Source organism: Lagopus muta, chromosome 3, assembly GCF_023343835.1.
Source record: "Lagopus muta isolate bLagMut1 chromosome 3, bLagMut1 primary, whole genome shotgun sequence".
In the NCBI taxonomy this organism is placed as follows: Eukaryota; Metazoa; Chordata; class Aves; order Galliformes; family Phasianidae; genus Lagopus; species Lagopus muta.
Genome location: NC_064435.1, coordinates 21,056,510 through 21,071,774, shown reverse-complemented (window position 1 = coordinate 21,071,774; position 15,265 = coordinate 21,056,510). Strand labels below are relative to the sequence as shown.

The 15,265-nt window shown below is 44.0% G+C and overlaps 1 protein-coding gene across 3 annotated transcripts in view; it reads right to left on the bottom strand.

Annotated features, from left to right (window-relative positions):
- The window catches only part of RNF19A (ring finger protein 19A, RBR E3 ubiquitin protein ligase), a 57,766-nt gene extending 43,165 nt beyond the window's left edge, over positions 1 to 14,601 (bottom strand). For 2 of the 3 annotated variants that reach the window (XM_048939175.1, XM_048939177.1), the window contains exon 1: positions 14,437 to 14,601. The gene's annotated coding sequence lies outside the window, so the exon portion shown is untranslated. Of the gene's footprint in view, positions 1 to 14,055; positions 14,196 to 14,436 lie in introns of those variants that run through there. The other variant, XM_048939176.1, reaches the window with a different exon arrangement.
- Positions 14,602 to 15,265: the final 664 nt, after the last annotated feature.

The following is a 15,265-nucleotide window of genomic DNA, read 5'->3' as shown; positions in this document are numbered from 1 at the left end:
GCAGTCAGAAGCCAGGTTATTTCAACACAGGATGTCACAGGACATTGCCAGCTAATTGCACGGTACGGTACAGAGGAAGAACAGAGCCAGGCCATAACCCCAACTACACCTTAGTGTGATAACTTGAATTTCAGTTTTGGACTAAACTACTTTTCCTGACATCCTATTTTCCTCTTTTGTCAAGCATTACTAAACTGGTGGTGAAATCCCCCCAGAGCAGGCTGGATGGCTTCAGCTGAAGCTGACACTTGTTAGAGCAATTCCATCCCAGGCTGCCAAGCTTTCACAGACACCTGCAGGGGTCAGAAGGGAAAGTGCCTGCTCAGCTAGAGCACTCCTCCTGCCTTTGTTTGAAAGGTGGAGGGAAAATCCTCCTTCTAGTCAAGCACACGATAGATTGGCTACACACACACACAAAGAAATCAGGATACAGTAGGGATATTCTGGTACTCTTCACATTATAAAAACATTATGACAAGCACTCATTATCCAGGTAAGCACAGGCACACACCAGCTGACCATGCTTCAGCACACAGGCAAATTCCCTTTGCGTTCCTTTACAGCACAGGGTGAAATAACTCCCTGCTGTCCCTCTGGTTACATTAATATCTGAAATAGCCCAAAGCATAGACTGTTTTTTTTCATTATTATTTTTATTTTTTTTTTAAATCAAAGTCACTGAACTAAAGAAAAATACCTAATATTGTAACAGCAGTCCAATTATCCAAAATTATTAGTTTTGCTCTAAATCTTCTATTTCCTCATTATTTTGCATGCGTCAGAAATATATTAATTACCTACAAACTACACTTAGCTATCCTATCAGTGTAGGAAGGCCCTACAAAGAAATCTGGACAAGCTGAATCACTGGGCTGAGGCCAATGGGATGAAGTTCAACAAGATCAAGTGTAAGGTCACGCACTTTGGCCACAACAAGCCCAGGTAACGCTACAGGCTCGGGGTAGAGTGGCTGGAAGACTGTGTAGTGGAAAGAGACCTAGGGGTGTTGGCTGATGCTCGACTGAACACGAGCCAGCAGTGTGCCCAGGTGGCCATCACCAGGTGGCATCCTGTATCAGAAATAGCCTTGCCAGCAGGAGCAGGGAGGTGATCATCCCTCTGTACTCAGCACTGGTGGGGCCACACCTCAAGTACTGTGTTCAGTTTTGGGTCCCTCACTACAAGAAACACACTGAGGGCTGGGGCATGTTCAGAGAAGGGCCATGAAGCTGTGAGGGGTCTGGAGCACAAGTCTTGTGGGGAACAAATGAAGGAACTGGGATTGTTCAGCCTGGGGAAGACCAGGCTCAGGGAAGACCTTATTGCTCTCTACAACTGCCTGAAAGGAGGTTGTGGTGAGGTGGGGGTCGGCCTCTTCTCCCATATAACTAATGATAAGACTAGAGGGAATGGCCTCAAGTTGCTTCAGGGGATATTCAGGTTGGACATCAGGAAAAATTTCTTCTCCAAAAGAGTGGTCAGAAGGTGGAATGGGCTGCCCAGGGAGATGGTGGAGTCACTGTCCCTGGAAGTGTTCAAGAAACATTCAGGTGTTGTACTGAGGGACAACTATTGGTGGTAGGTGGACAACTGGACTGGATGATATCGGAGGTCTTTTCCAACCCTTGCGATTCTATAACTGGCTAGAAGGAAAGTTTTTAACTTGATGCTCAAGATGTCAGATGCTCCAGTAATCTAAAACTTCACCTTTTTTTAAAAATGAGCATTTGTACACAGTTTTGTATGAGGAACACAAGCTTCCTCAAATCTAGAACAAGTTTGTTAAGAGTTAATTGTAGCCTTACAGTTACAATTTTATGCTGCATGAAGATAATGCCTGTATTTTCCTTTTCTAACAATTACTCTTTTTGAAGATTTAACATTTAATAATATGCCCTGATTAAAGCAAGAGGAAATCAGATCATATCCTGACCAAGGGAGAGCATTTTTATATAAAACACAGACCTTGTAGTCATATCTAATTCATACCAGGTCTGGCTTGCCAAGAACAATAAAATAATTTGCTTATCATGAATTCAAAAAATGCTTCTCTCAACAAAAAGTACTACTGAGAAGTAGAGCTGAACTGGTAGCAATCTTAGAAATTGTGTTCTTCCCAGAAGACTGACGTATGCAATGTATTACGAAGCATAACATTAGAATAGCACACCTTAATAAAAAGTTCTGATAACAGACCAAAGGAAAAAAAAAGTTTAGTTTTTGAAAACACTAAATATATACTTATAAAGACTGCAGAAATATACACACAGTGCACTCCAAGAATGTGGGTTGGTAGGCAGAAAGGGTTCCTTACAAGTCAGAGCTGCAAAAGAAACCGTCTGCTACTGAAATCTAAAAACAGAAGTTCAGGAGCACGGAGTATTTCAGAGATGAAGGATAATGAAAACAAATGGGTGTCCAAAGCTTACAAACAGTTGATCTTTGTGTATGCATAAGCTTATTTGAAGACGCATCCTGATTTAGCAGCCTCTGTCAGTAAAAACTATTATGTTTTAATTAGATTCCTTAAGTAACATCCCAGTTAAGAAAAATATGAGAACAGATGCTGCCTAGTCTATTTTTGGAATACTCTAGGTAAGGACTCACTGAAGAAAAGATGCTGTCCTACAGTGTTAGCGTAGAACACTTCAGCTCTATAGTCTCTTCTCAACAAGGGAGCTTACCTTCAGAGAGCCTTTTATTTTAAAAAATAAAAAAAATAGTAAGGATACGCAACAGAGAAAAATCTGTTTCCTATAAAATTCCTATAAAAGACCCATGATGAAAAATTCCCAGATTTATACAGACGGGTAAGGACAAAACGAGGTAAGTTACGTTTCAGTTTTATTCATTTGAGAAAGGCAAGTGAAGTTATTCTGCTTTTGAAGGAAGCTCTTTGAAGTCAGGAGCTTCACTGTTTATCTGCAACCATTTATTTCCTGCTACAGTTCCAAAGAAAACAGCTACACAAATGCATTAGAGGAAGCAGGTGTATAATTTCATTTAAAAGCTATTAAAGTTTGTTACAAATAAATCTTGTGTCAGTACAGGAGAACATACCTTCAATACTTGTCTTTCTACATTACAAAAAGGAAAATAACCTCAGAGTTTTCTAGGGAACTAACAACTGCTGGCTCAATAATCCAAAATAGAGAGTAAAATGGCCACAGCACCAGGAAAACTAACATCACTTGAAGTCATTCAGAATTTTCTTCATACATCTCTATTACCACAATTAAATGGTAAAATACTTAGGGACAAGACAGTTAAGAAAATCCGAACTATGCAAGACTGCAGCAATGCAACAGAATTATAATGCAGCACACCATTTGTTTCCACTGCTCCCTCAGGTGGGTTCAGAGTTACTTGTCTCATAAATCGCTTATTACTGTACCTGAAATGATATCAGGACTAATTAAGCCATAGGCAACTTTAAGAAAGGTATTTCTGCAGGGAAAAAAAACAACATTTCAAAATTTCATAATGCTACTGACGTGCAGAGCTAGGCAGTTTGTAGATCTCTGATATTTTAATAGAATTTTCCCCAGTGATGCACTGAGCAACTTCATATACACAGGCACACAGCAGATACGTTCGACAGGCAAATACACATGAAGTTTTCTCCCAAAATGTTAAGATGTTGCACACTAAAGGGTATGCACCTCTTCCAAGGTCCATAGCAAGAGACTGCTACAGGGGGCTGTAGCCTCAGTAAGATTCTCTGTGAAATTTGAGTCCTACAAAGAAAGCCCCTGCTGAACTAGCCTAAAAGCTTTAAACTAGCACAGGCAGCTGTCCTGTCTCTCCTGTGGGTTAACCTACAGCAGACACACTGAACAGATTCACTTCAGAGCAGAATCAGATGTTCTGTTTAAACTAGAAGATACCTTTAAGTTAATTTTTTCAGATCTCAACTGAAGCAAGGGCATGCACTTCATTACACTGAAGGCTGTGGGTTAGTAGATCCCAAGAGGGAGAGAGCAATAAACAGGAGGCAGCCACAGACTTAACATCTTAAACTACTGAGGCTATTTGCTGCATTAACGACGTCCTGAGGGTAGCAGCTAAGCTTCCAAATTAGCATGCTACACTATTTTGTGGGAGTAATTCCCAAAAATCAACAATTTGTCAGACCTTACTTGACAAGCCAGACACGAGCAACACAGAGTACAGCAGACCTACCAGAGGCTTAATGTAAGGATGGGTATAACACCTCACGGTTAAACAGCAGATGGTACGGGGGAGGAGAATGTAAGCAGACAGCCAGATTAAGTCAAACTGGAAAAATATAACCATCCTATTGAAAACAGAAACCCAAGTAATAAGAAGTAAAAGGCACTGTGACTCACCTCATTTTTACAATTTAGTATGTCATTTATCCCAAAAGACAACGATCTCTTGTTAAAAGAAAAGCCAGTACTCTGTTATTACAACTGTCTGTCACTTCCCATTATAACATCCTATTTCCAAATCTGCTTAGTTGCTGCTTCTCAAGCAAACTGGGCTGAAAACTTACATGCTAAGATCTTCAGCAGTTATTTCAAACAAGCTGCTTAAGCAAATTCTTCAAGGTTTTGGATTTTTCTTGAAAGTTATCATAGAAAAAAACAAATCCAAAACTTGAAATATTTCCTCTGGAAAGGCTAAGCACTAGTGTTGCTTTGAGACTGGGACTGGAATTCTGACCTCTGTATTTAGGATGTACATTTTATTGGCCTTGTCAATATTCATTCCAAGAGAGAAATACATAATTTCTAGAGAACAGCACACATTTTAGGTTCTAGGAATCTCTCCTGCGCTTGAACCAGCCTGAAACTGAACAGGGTCTACCTTTTATTTCCAGATACACAATACAGTAGGGCTAAAGTACCCCAAAATAGAGACTGCAAGCACTAGAGGAAAATGAGTTAACAAGCATAGAGCACGGATAACAAGGAGAACGCACAAAGAGCAGCAGAACCGGGAAAGCTGACAGAGGGAGTGCTGCCAAATGGCAGAAGAGAAAGGCATCAGATTAGGCACTGAAAGGGTATAAATTCAGACTGACTTGAAAACTTCTCAATGAAGATCTGAACCGATTAAACTAGAATAGGATTTGGATAAAACACTTGAGCAGGCAGAAAGTAAAAGGTACACTGCTGCTGACAAGAAAAGACAGCAAAAGAGGCTAGTGCTGTCCAAGCATGCCCTCCTCTACGGCTTGGTCCCCCACAGCATGAAGATACTCACAAAACCCCCTTCACACACACGGATCATACTGTCCAGGGCCAATCCTGTAAAGCATGACAGAGTATTATTAGATACGACAAGCTCAAATAGCAGAGGCCTGCTTAGTGAGAAGGTTCCAAACCTGTCAGTGCAATTATTATTTTTAACAACTAGGAAACCACACACAAACCATTAGTAGAAACTTTAAGGATTAATTCTGTTTACTTCATGCAGTTTAGAAATGAGGGTTGAAATACCTTATGGTGGTTTAACTACATAATTTTTACTCCTTTCTCTCCTGTAGAATCTTTACCAGATTCACACTTAACAGGTCACTACTCAGTATTTCATTTGTTTGTTCTTATCCTTCCCCTTATACTAAAGGAAAAACAGAACAATACTGAAGATTGTGCAAGAGGAAACACAATTTCCTGACAGCAGAACACATGTCAGATTAATACTGCTGAAACCCTAAAATACTACATACATCCCACTGAAGTATTATGGTTCATATTACTCTTAACAGGTAAGATACTAAAGCATATGGTTAAGGACAGAACCATTCACCAGCCACAGGTGCACGGATCTGGGATGCCCAAGAACTTCACTTCTTTCTATGTTATATAGCAAGTTATGTGTCCAAAGATGCCTGCACTATCAAGTAGGTACAAGTATGCATACAGAAAAAAAGCCATCACAAATACCAAGAAATACCACTAGTGTTGACCTATGAAAAGTTCTCCTTGGCTTCTAACAAAGACCATATCAACCACAAAGCAGGAAGATGAGATAGCTATACACAGCCATTATTCAGATGCCTTAATCAAGGAAAATTATTTCAGCCTTCTGGTTTATTTGGAGTACATCGACAGACTCACTGAAAGGAAACAATTGCCCTAGAGGCAAGATTTAATGTTGCCCAGCCCAGATCAACTACCCAGCATACAGGGCAAAAAACATTCACTAGGGGAAAAGCAACAGACCAAAAAACCACAGCTACATAATTAAGGACTGCAGCTTAACAAGGATAGGCACAAATGGTGATCAGGCTATGCTTGCTTCTTCAACCTGAATTCTGGTATTTCTCAACTGACCTGAAACCCTGAAATGACATGCTGCAGGCAACGGAGGAATCAGTTTCACCCTGTTGATACATGCAACCCTTTATCATTAATAGAAGGTGGCAAAGAAGCCACCTAATTGCTGCAGAAGCCGTGTCCACCTGTTTCTGGCATTTCTAGTGCACTCAATCACGGTTTCCAAGCAAGGAAGCTAAACTACCAGCATCCTGGAGGTATCCTCCTCGCCATCATCACATAAAGGGGAGCTGAGTTTTTAAATTCTGCCCACTATTAAAACCTGTGCAATTCTCCACCTATAAAATACACCATTTTGCACTGTGGCCGTTCAAGAAATACACACGTGCAGACAATACCAGAGGTCAATCCTCAGTTAAAGAGTTCCAGAACTTCACAGTCACAGGACAACAAATGTAAACCTGCTCATTCCTCCCTTTTTTGGAAAAAAAAAACCTGAACACCTTCAATTACTAAAACAACATTTTACCTTAATCACCAAATGCTGCAAAGCCACTCAGGTTCAGTTAAGCATCCTGCCTGTAGTTTCATACTGCAGAACCAAGGCCCACATTTCTGGGATTTCAACGCTGCAGGTGACTCGTTCTGACTTCAGATGGATTGCTTTCACAGTGTGCTTGGGAACTTATACCACTTTCAAAAGAAAACAAAACAAAAAAAAACCCACCACCAAGATAAAAGCATCGATCTGCTTTCCACAAATGGCTGCATTTCTGTTCGCTGTATTGCCAGCAGGAAGCTCATTCCTTCTGCAGTTCTGATTCTTCTCTCTTGTGAACGATTTTTAGAACAATGCAACCTTACTGAGGCACGTTTTCCAAATTGCAGGAGGAACACTAACCATATTAAGATAGATTCTTTACTTTTTGCCACCAGAGGTGAACAACAACGTATTTACATAGAAGACAGGAGCCATCCCACAAATGGAGCGTATTGTGTCTTCATACTCCTTGTGCATGTGCCATTTTTTGTGTGATGGCTTCAAAACTCATAGAGTGCAAATATTCCCAGTTTGTGGGGGATCATTTCCAAGCCACAGTTCAAACCTAAATTATTCTGTATTTCAACCTAAATCACACTTAAAACTGAAAGGTAATACTGTATGACTCAAAACAACAGAAAATGATATGGATTAATTACACTGCCCCAAAATAATAATGATAATAATAATAATAATAATAATAATAATAATAATCACACCTTGGGAACAAAACCAGGAGAAAAAAAAAAAGCTATGTTGATAAGAAAAGCATGTCCTTGTTCATTCTTTACTCCAACAACACTAGTAGCCATGCGATGGTGATTGATTAGGGCAGGGTGCAGGAATTGGAGGAAACCATTCTCAGTAAAACAAGTCTTAGAGAAAAAACTGCCAAGTGTTGCTGGGCAGGACTAAACAAGATGCTTTGAGATGTTTTTATTTCTTAATCCACCCTCTGAGTAAACAACAGCTCCTAGCACAGATTCAATTCAATGACAAAAGATAACTTTATCTGGCACATAGCATACCTTATCTCTACACTAACTAAATTAACACTAAAAACAGAGGAGATTGGTTTTTTTCCCAGACACACAGGCATAATCCCAATAATCCAAATTCTTGCAAGGCAGGATCGTTCTCTTTGTTTACCCTTGTTCTCTTTTCTTTAGTGAGTTAATCCATTACCTAACTTATCATGGAATCATCTTTAATTGTTAATAATGGAAAGACTCAGGACTCCTCTGCTGAGCTTACACAGCTCTTTCCTATCCTTGTCCTAGCTGAATTTCTGCCTGGTGTCAGGTCACAGAAGGTAAAGTCCATTTTTTTGCAACTATCCACCACAGGAAAAATCTGAACATACTACCATGTAAGAGGGGGAAAAAATCCACAGCAAACAGGAACAGGAAAAGGAAGAAAGGGGAAAAAAGTAAACAGTCAAGTAGGAACTTCAGGAGGAAAATGCTTTTGGTTACTAGATACAGAAAACTCCTCTGTCCAAACAGAGATGGTTGAAAACCACAGCATTGTGAAATTAAAAGAATACAGAAGCACAATAGCTTTGCAGGTTTCTTCTCTATGCTGTCCCACAGATAAACCTGCACTGACTGCAGGTTTATGACTGAAAGAAAGCAGCAGTCTGGCTTCACAGGCTACAAACACCAAGGCTCCTGTTGCTTAAAAAGGACACAGAAGTTTGATACCTCCATCTCTGACCCTGAGTAAAAGAGCTCCTGGACTCTCAGGATGTATTTTTAGCAACATCACATAAAAGGAAAGCATGATGCCTTTTTTTGAAGAGGCACAGTCAAACAAAAGCTAAGTACCAGATACAGCTTTACAGGTAAAACTGAGAAGGAAACTGCTCTTTACAGGAAACTGAAGCAAGGTCTTCAACTCAGCAAAAAACAGTAAGTTTGAAAGCTTTGTTCTATTTATTTTTTGACTTAAAAGTAGAGGAATATAAAGTCAGAACGCCTCCAACTGGATGCGCAACAAAGAAACTGATGATAAACTGAACTGTGATAAAAATCTTTTTTCTAACACGCATTCTAAAAATGAAGATATTAACCTTGGATACACTTCATCTTACAGACATTTCTTTGAATTAATCACCATATTAGACGGCTCACTATGGAAAAACATGAAAGACAGGCCCTAGTTACGACACTTCCCAACAGCTGACCAGAAGGAAAAGTTCTGCAGTAGGCTTCACTCCAGCTCCCTTGCAAGCTGGGTGGTCTCACTGCAGCTATTGCTTATCTTGACCAAATGTTCTTCCACTGTTACATGTTTGAGGGACAGCAGGATGCTCCCTACATAAAGAATTTTTAAATGAAGGAGCAAACATAATCAGCATCTTTGCTGAATACACAGTCCCCTTACAGATGTTCAGGTAACACTTGAATGCAACATTCACTGTCTTGGTACAATTAGATCTCAAGATGGGGAAAAGCTGCAGCGTTGAATACGAACATATGGCATCAATTTTTAGGTCATAAAAAGCCCAAAGCACTGGGAGAAAAGCAGTCATCAACTATCTAGTTTAGACAAAGTAAAAGTCTCCTACTTCCTATGAAAAGTATCATTTTTTCTCTTCGACCCTGAGTTCTGAGCAGTCAAAATTTTCCTTCTCTGGACCAGTTTCACTGAAATACAGTTCTGTGCACTACGCGCTTTCAGCAAAGGAAATGGACAGATGATGCATTTAGGCATGGCACCACCAAGTCCTTTCCATGGGAATGCAACCATTAGATATGCCATATGCATATATAAATGTACATATATAAATAAAGTGCAGCAGCACTAATGCTGCAATGTCACTCCATCAGAGATAACAGCCAGGTAGCACTGTGAAGTCCCCACGGTTCAACTGAAATCTTCAGCGCCAGCTCAGCATGCAGAGTTCTGCAGAGCCCCAAGGCGCAGGACCAGGCTGCACACCCAACCCACCCCGCCTTGGAAACCTATCTGGTGAATCCATCTCACTGGAAGTCTCCCTGGGTGCACAACAATGACAGACTGAGCATTTTCAGACAATAATATAACATGATTTACTTGATGTAAGCTGCACAGGGGGATTTTATGTAAAAATCTGACTATTAACCAAGAAACTTAAAAACTCGTACTTCTGTTTATGGAGAGTATGCAGCACTAAGGAACCATGATGAGAACAAAGTACCGTGACTCTTACAGCTCATAGTTCCTCCAGAGCCATCCATTCCTCTTGCTGAAGAAGCTCTTCGTTCAATAAATGGAACAAGTGAAAGGGACAGCCAGGGGCTCCAATTTAGAGCAAGAGCTCTAATCTGCCCTATGGGAGCAGCTAAAGGACCTATGGAAAAATGTTTGTTTAACAGTCATTTATCTCAACTATAAATGGAAACAGAACTGACAGAGTCCCACAACAACAGCTTGTCCTGGACAATAACAGGATACTTGCATTAATGGAATGAAGCACTATTTAGGAAGCAAAAGAAGAAAGAAAAATCAAAAACAAGTGACTAACAGCAAACTGAAGCGTAACAAACAAAGATGCCCTTCAAATGCCTTGCTGAAGGCGTCGTTAGAAGATATGCTGGCCTCTAAAGAAAGGAAGTTTTAATGGCTGAGGAAACACTGGTATATGTGTAACTTTTATTTAAGCTTATTTCATTAGGACCATCTGCCAGGTTGCTTTACATTAAAGCAGCTCTTGTATCAGCTTTCCAGTCCAGTGTAGTATAACTAGATGTGAAGGGAACCTGATGGAAACTCATCCTTCAACTCATACATCCATAGACCAAGTTTTCTATGTCACCCTGCACAAGGCAAGCACAGGTGTATTGTTTTGACTTCTGTTCAACAAGATGCCAACAGTCATCCAGCAGATGACCAATTAAGCCACAGTTCAAGAGCAAAAAGCCTACCACAATGTTTCCATGATTTCTCCTACCTTTTCTTATTCTATAGATAAGCCCCAACATAGGGTAAATCTTCTCCTCAAAGAACTTCCATGAAAGTCCAGCAGAAGAGTGCAAAGAAAGGCCTTCCCTGCATCACTTAATGAAGAAAGACCTCAGAGTGGTACTACAAATGCTTTCTTACAATGCAGCTGTGGGATTTTTCTTTCTTCTCCAAACTCTTTCAACAACTCAAACTAGCATAAGCCATGCACACAACAAGAAACCCGTAACCAAGGCCTGCAATATTCTAATCCTACGTAATATCCACAGTTCTCTTCGGGAATCACTGCCGTGTTTCAGATTCTCAAGTCACAACATTGAACAGGCTGTACTAAGAGAAAAAAAGAAAGAGCCACAAGCACCAGGGAAGGACCAGCAACCTAAACCAAGGTGAGACAGTCCCCCAGTGCCTGAGAACTGCCAGAAACGTATGCAAAACTACCAGAGATCAATTTAGAAAGAAGCCTGAGCCTTCCTACAACTCAGATAAGAAAGTCTCTTCCACTGATCCCATCAGCTAAAAAAATAACCTTACAAGGAAGTCTGACAGTGAGGTGATTGTCACTTTACAGAAGCTTGGAATAAATCAGTCTACCTATAAATATCAGCAATAGACAAAAGACCTACTTATATGACTTACCACCACTAAAAATATGTAACTAAGAGCACCTGAAGAATAATTTTTTACACAAACACTTAAGAGGGAAGGACTGAAATTCTACTTTAACAGAAAAAAAAAACACAAGTCTGGTGGAGCACAGATCCCTTAGTTGAAACTCACAGCTGTGTATTTGGAGTTTTATTTCTCTATGAGTTAAAATAGAAGACAATATCTGAAACGTAACCTATGCACAACACCAAAAAAAATTCTGTTTTCCTTAAAGATTACTTCACCATAAAAGACAAACAACTACAGAAGAGATGTTGGATCAGATCATGGAGAAAACTTCAAGTAATCAAAAATTAAAGGAAGTCCACTCTTGTGAAATATGAGGAATATCAGGAACTCTATTTCCTAGGAACTGACGGACCTTCCTTCATGTTTTTCTTACAGGGAAAAAAGAAAGCAAAACCACCAACACACTGATAAAATCAAAGCCCAAAACAATCACTTCTGCAGGGCCTGATGTAACATTTGTCCTTCCTGGCAGCAGCCCACCTCCAGGTATTCAAACATATTTAACAATTTTAGGTCCAACAGCATTCTCAGCATCCCCAAGGTGTGTTGCATGCGGCAGTACATCCAGCTACACATCTTCCTCCAGTTAATATAGAATGGACAACAGAAACTCAGCTCTATGGCAAATGCAAAAAGAGAAAAAAATGACTTTTAACTTCCTCACGGACAAGCCCAAGTTCAAATGAGCATCTTTACTGCTCCTTCACAGAGCATTCGCTGACGCTACAGATCAGACCAGTTCACAGCTCAGACTCATGCCAGGAACCACACTGAGAAAAAGAGGGTCTGAAACGTGCATCGATCCATTTGTTCCAGTCAGGTATTAAAATCTATTCTATTATGCTGGTATGCAGTGTCTAGGTCCAACTCCACAAACAAATCACAAAGATAATTACGGGTGTCTGACCATGGGCCAGAGTAAACTGACCCCATAATAGAAACCACAAACTTGGCTAAAAGCCATCGTAGGTGCAGAACAGCTGAGTTGTACTTCAGAGTTCAAAGACCTTTCCTAGCACTTCCAAACCAGAAGTCCTCTGAAAAGATTTTGGCACCCTAAAAAGGGAGTTTGTTTGTCTGTCCGTTTGTCTGGAAATGGAGAAAGGTATCTTTGCAAAGAATCCTTTTGATAAGTCTGAAGAATATTAGCTTCACTGAGTAAACCAGAATGGCCGGGAAGAACCACCTACTCACTGGACAAATTCAAAGTCTAAAGGTTTGTCACGTGGAGTAACAGTTAAAGACTGTTAATGAATAATAAAACATGCATGCACTTTTTCCATCTAAAGGCTGTACCAAACTGGCAAAAAAATTCAAGGACTCGAACATAACCGCACAACACAAGCTTACCTAACGCGTATGCTGATGTTCTCTGGGAGTGCCACAGCTAAGGGAGTTTTAGTGATTCATTTACTACTGCAGAGCCCGAGGTTTGTACACACCACAAACGTAAACAAACCCACCTACCGAATGTCTTCCTTCCTCCTGAACCCCAACCAGCACAATTAAGTACAATCTGACAATCACTTTATATAAGAAAAGCAGTACGTTTGCCTGGTGGATGTAAGAGGAAGCAGAGAAAACCACAAATAGACCAATAGATTCCCCCTCTCAGAATTGATGCTGCCCTCCGACTCCAATACAGCTGCCGACACAAACACAACAGCTACAACTCTGCATTTTGTAGATGCTGAACTTCATAAAGCAGAGCTGGAACTCCAGCACGGTGCAGGAAATAGGCACGCAGAGGAGATGTTTCCTGTAAACCCTTTAGTGCAGTGATTTTAGGAGCAGCATCGCTGCCAATACGCTAAAAGCTTTCATTTTCACTTTCCGCCCCAAGCTGGCCTGGTTCACACGCCATTAAAACGAAATGTCTTCTCATATTTCTGAAAGTTTCGGGTAGAAACATTTCGATGTTTACAGCTAAATAATGGCAGAGCTCGGAAGTCACGCAGCAGCGCCGCCGCCCCGCACACAGCTGAGTGCCGCGCTGCGGGCGACCCCGGAGCACGCACTTCACTTCGCTCCGAACGTCGAACTGAAAACCCTTTCTACCGAACTTAACAACAATGAAAAACTCATCCGATAATAAAATATTGGAGAATACGTATTTTTTTTTTCCTAAACATTTTTTTCCTTAACTTTTAAGGAAAAATTAACAGATGTTTTGCACGGTGAGTTTGCGAGCGGGCTTTCCCACCCCGAGAAACCCATTTCCCAACCTGCCCTCTGCCTTTCACAAATAACGCCGTCCTCTATGACAACGGCGATAAAGCATCCATCCATCGCTCCCAGCGCGCAGACACGGCGCTCGCGGCGCTGCCGGCGGGCACGCTTACAGCCGGCGACCACGAGGGCACGAAGGCTGCGCGGGCCGCCACCCCCCGCCCGGCTGTGGCTCTTCCTCTCCCCGCTCCCTATGCGCACGGGACACAGAGCCCCGCCGCGGGGAGACCCGGGCAAGGGAACACCCGGCCCGACACCGCCCACCGCCACCGCTCCGCCTCCGCGGAGGGAAGCCCCGGGCACCCGGACCCGCCGCTCCGGCCCGGGACGCGCGGCCGAGGCAGCGCCGGGCGGGGCCTCCCCCGTACCCCGCGAGGGGAGGCGCGGCGTCCCGGGCGGCCGCACGCCGCTACCCACCCGGCGCGGAGCGCGAGCCGGGCCCCCCTCCTCTTCTCTTCTCCTTCCTCCTCCTCGGGGCGGGCCGGGCCCCTCGCCCCGCCCGGGGGGAGCCGAGGGGAGACAATGGGCGCGATGACTTCACCCGGCAGCAATGCGAGGAGCCGCCGCCGCCCCCCGCCCCGAGACGCCCCTCTGCCGCCGCTCCCGGGCCGCTCCTCGCCCGGCCCTCGCCCCTCGGGGCTCGGGCCCCCGCCCACGGGCGGCCCCGGCTCGGAACCTCCGCTCCACCTTCCCCTCCGCCACGCTCGGGGCGGCGGCTGCCGGCCCCGGCAGGAGGCCCGAGGGGAGGCCGATTCCCGCTACGGGGCTCCCCGCTCCCCTCGCCCCCACCCCCGGTACCTGCGAGGCGGCGGCGGGCGGGCGGGCGAGAAAGAGAGGGAGGGAGGAAGCGGCGCCGCTCCGCCCGCCGGGTCCGGCCCCACGCAGGAAGCGGCTGTGTGTGTGTGTGTGAGAGAGAGAGAGAGGGTGTGCAGCACGGAGGGGCGGCGCTGCCCGCGGAGGAGGCGGCCCCGGCCCCGGCGGTTTCCCGACGCGCTGAGCTCAGCCGCACGGCGCCGCCCCCGCCCTCCCCCGGCCGCTGTTGGGGCGGGCCCGGCACGTAGTGGGGCGGCCTCCTGGGTCGGGACTGAGGGGCGCCGAGCCGAGGGGTGGGCGGTGGTTGTGGCTTTGGGTGCTCCGTGCCCCCCGGGGCGCCCTGCCTGGGCGGGGTGCGGCGCGGCGAGTAGCTGTGCGATGGGCTCCGCACTGGGGAGGTGTAGAAGTGCAGGGAGAAGAGTGGAACGCTGAGGCGTTTCGTTGGGTCAGCTTGGGTGCTGACTGACCTGCGGGAAGGACACGGCCCTGATTTCGTGCCCTAGCGCATCCTATCAGCCCCTTCTCGCCATCAGCCCGGCTGCTCAGTCAGGTTTCTGTCCTTGTGCTGTGACCTTCACCGCTTCTCCTCAGGACTCCCCATCTCTACAGGAACGCCGCGACTGCCTGCCCTCTCCCTGCACACTTTAGCTGAGCTCCACTTCTGGGCGAGCCCCAATCCCCCTTTCCCCCCTCCTCCCCTCCCCACTCCCCACCCTCTGCCGCACTGGAAGAGTTACCTGCATACATTGCTACTACAGTGGTCTTAAGTCTTGTGCTTTTTTCCCCCTCTCTGGTTAATCATTGTCTCATTTGG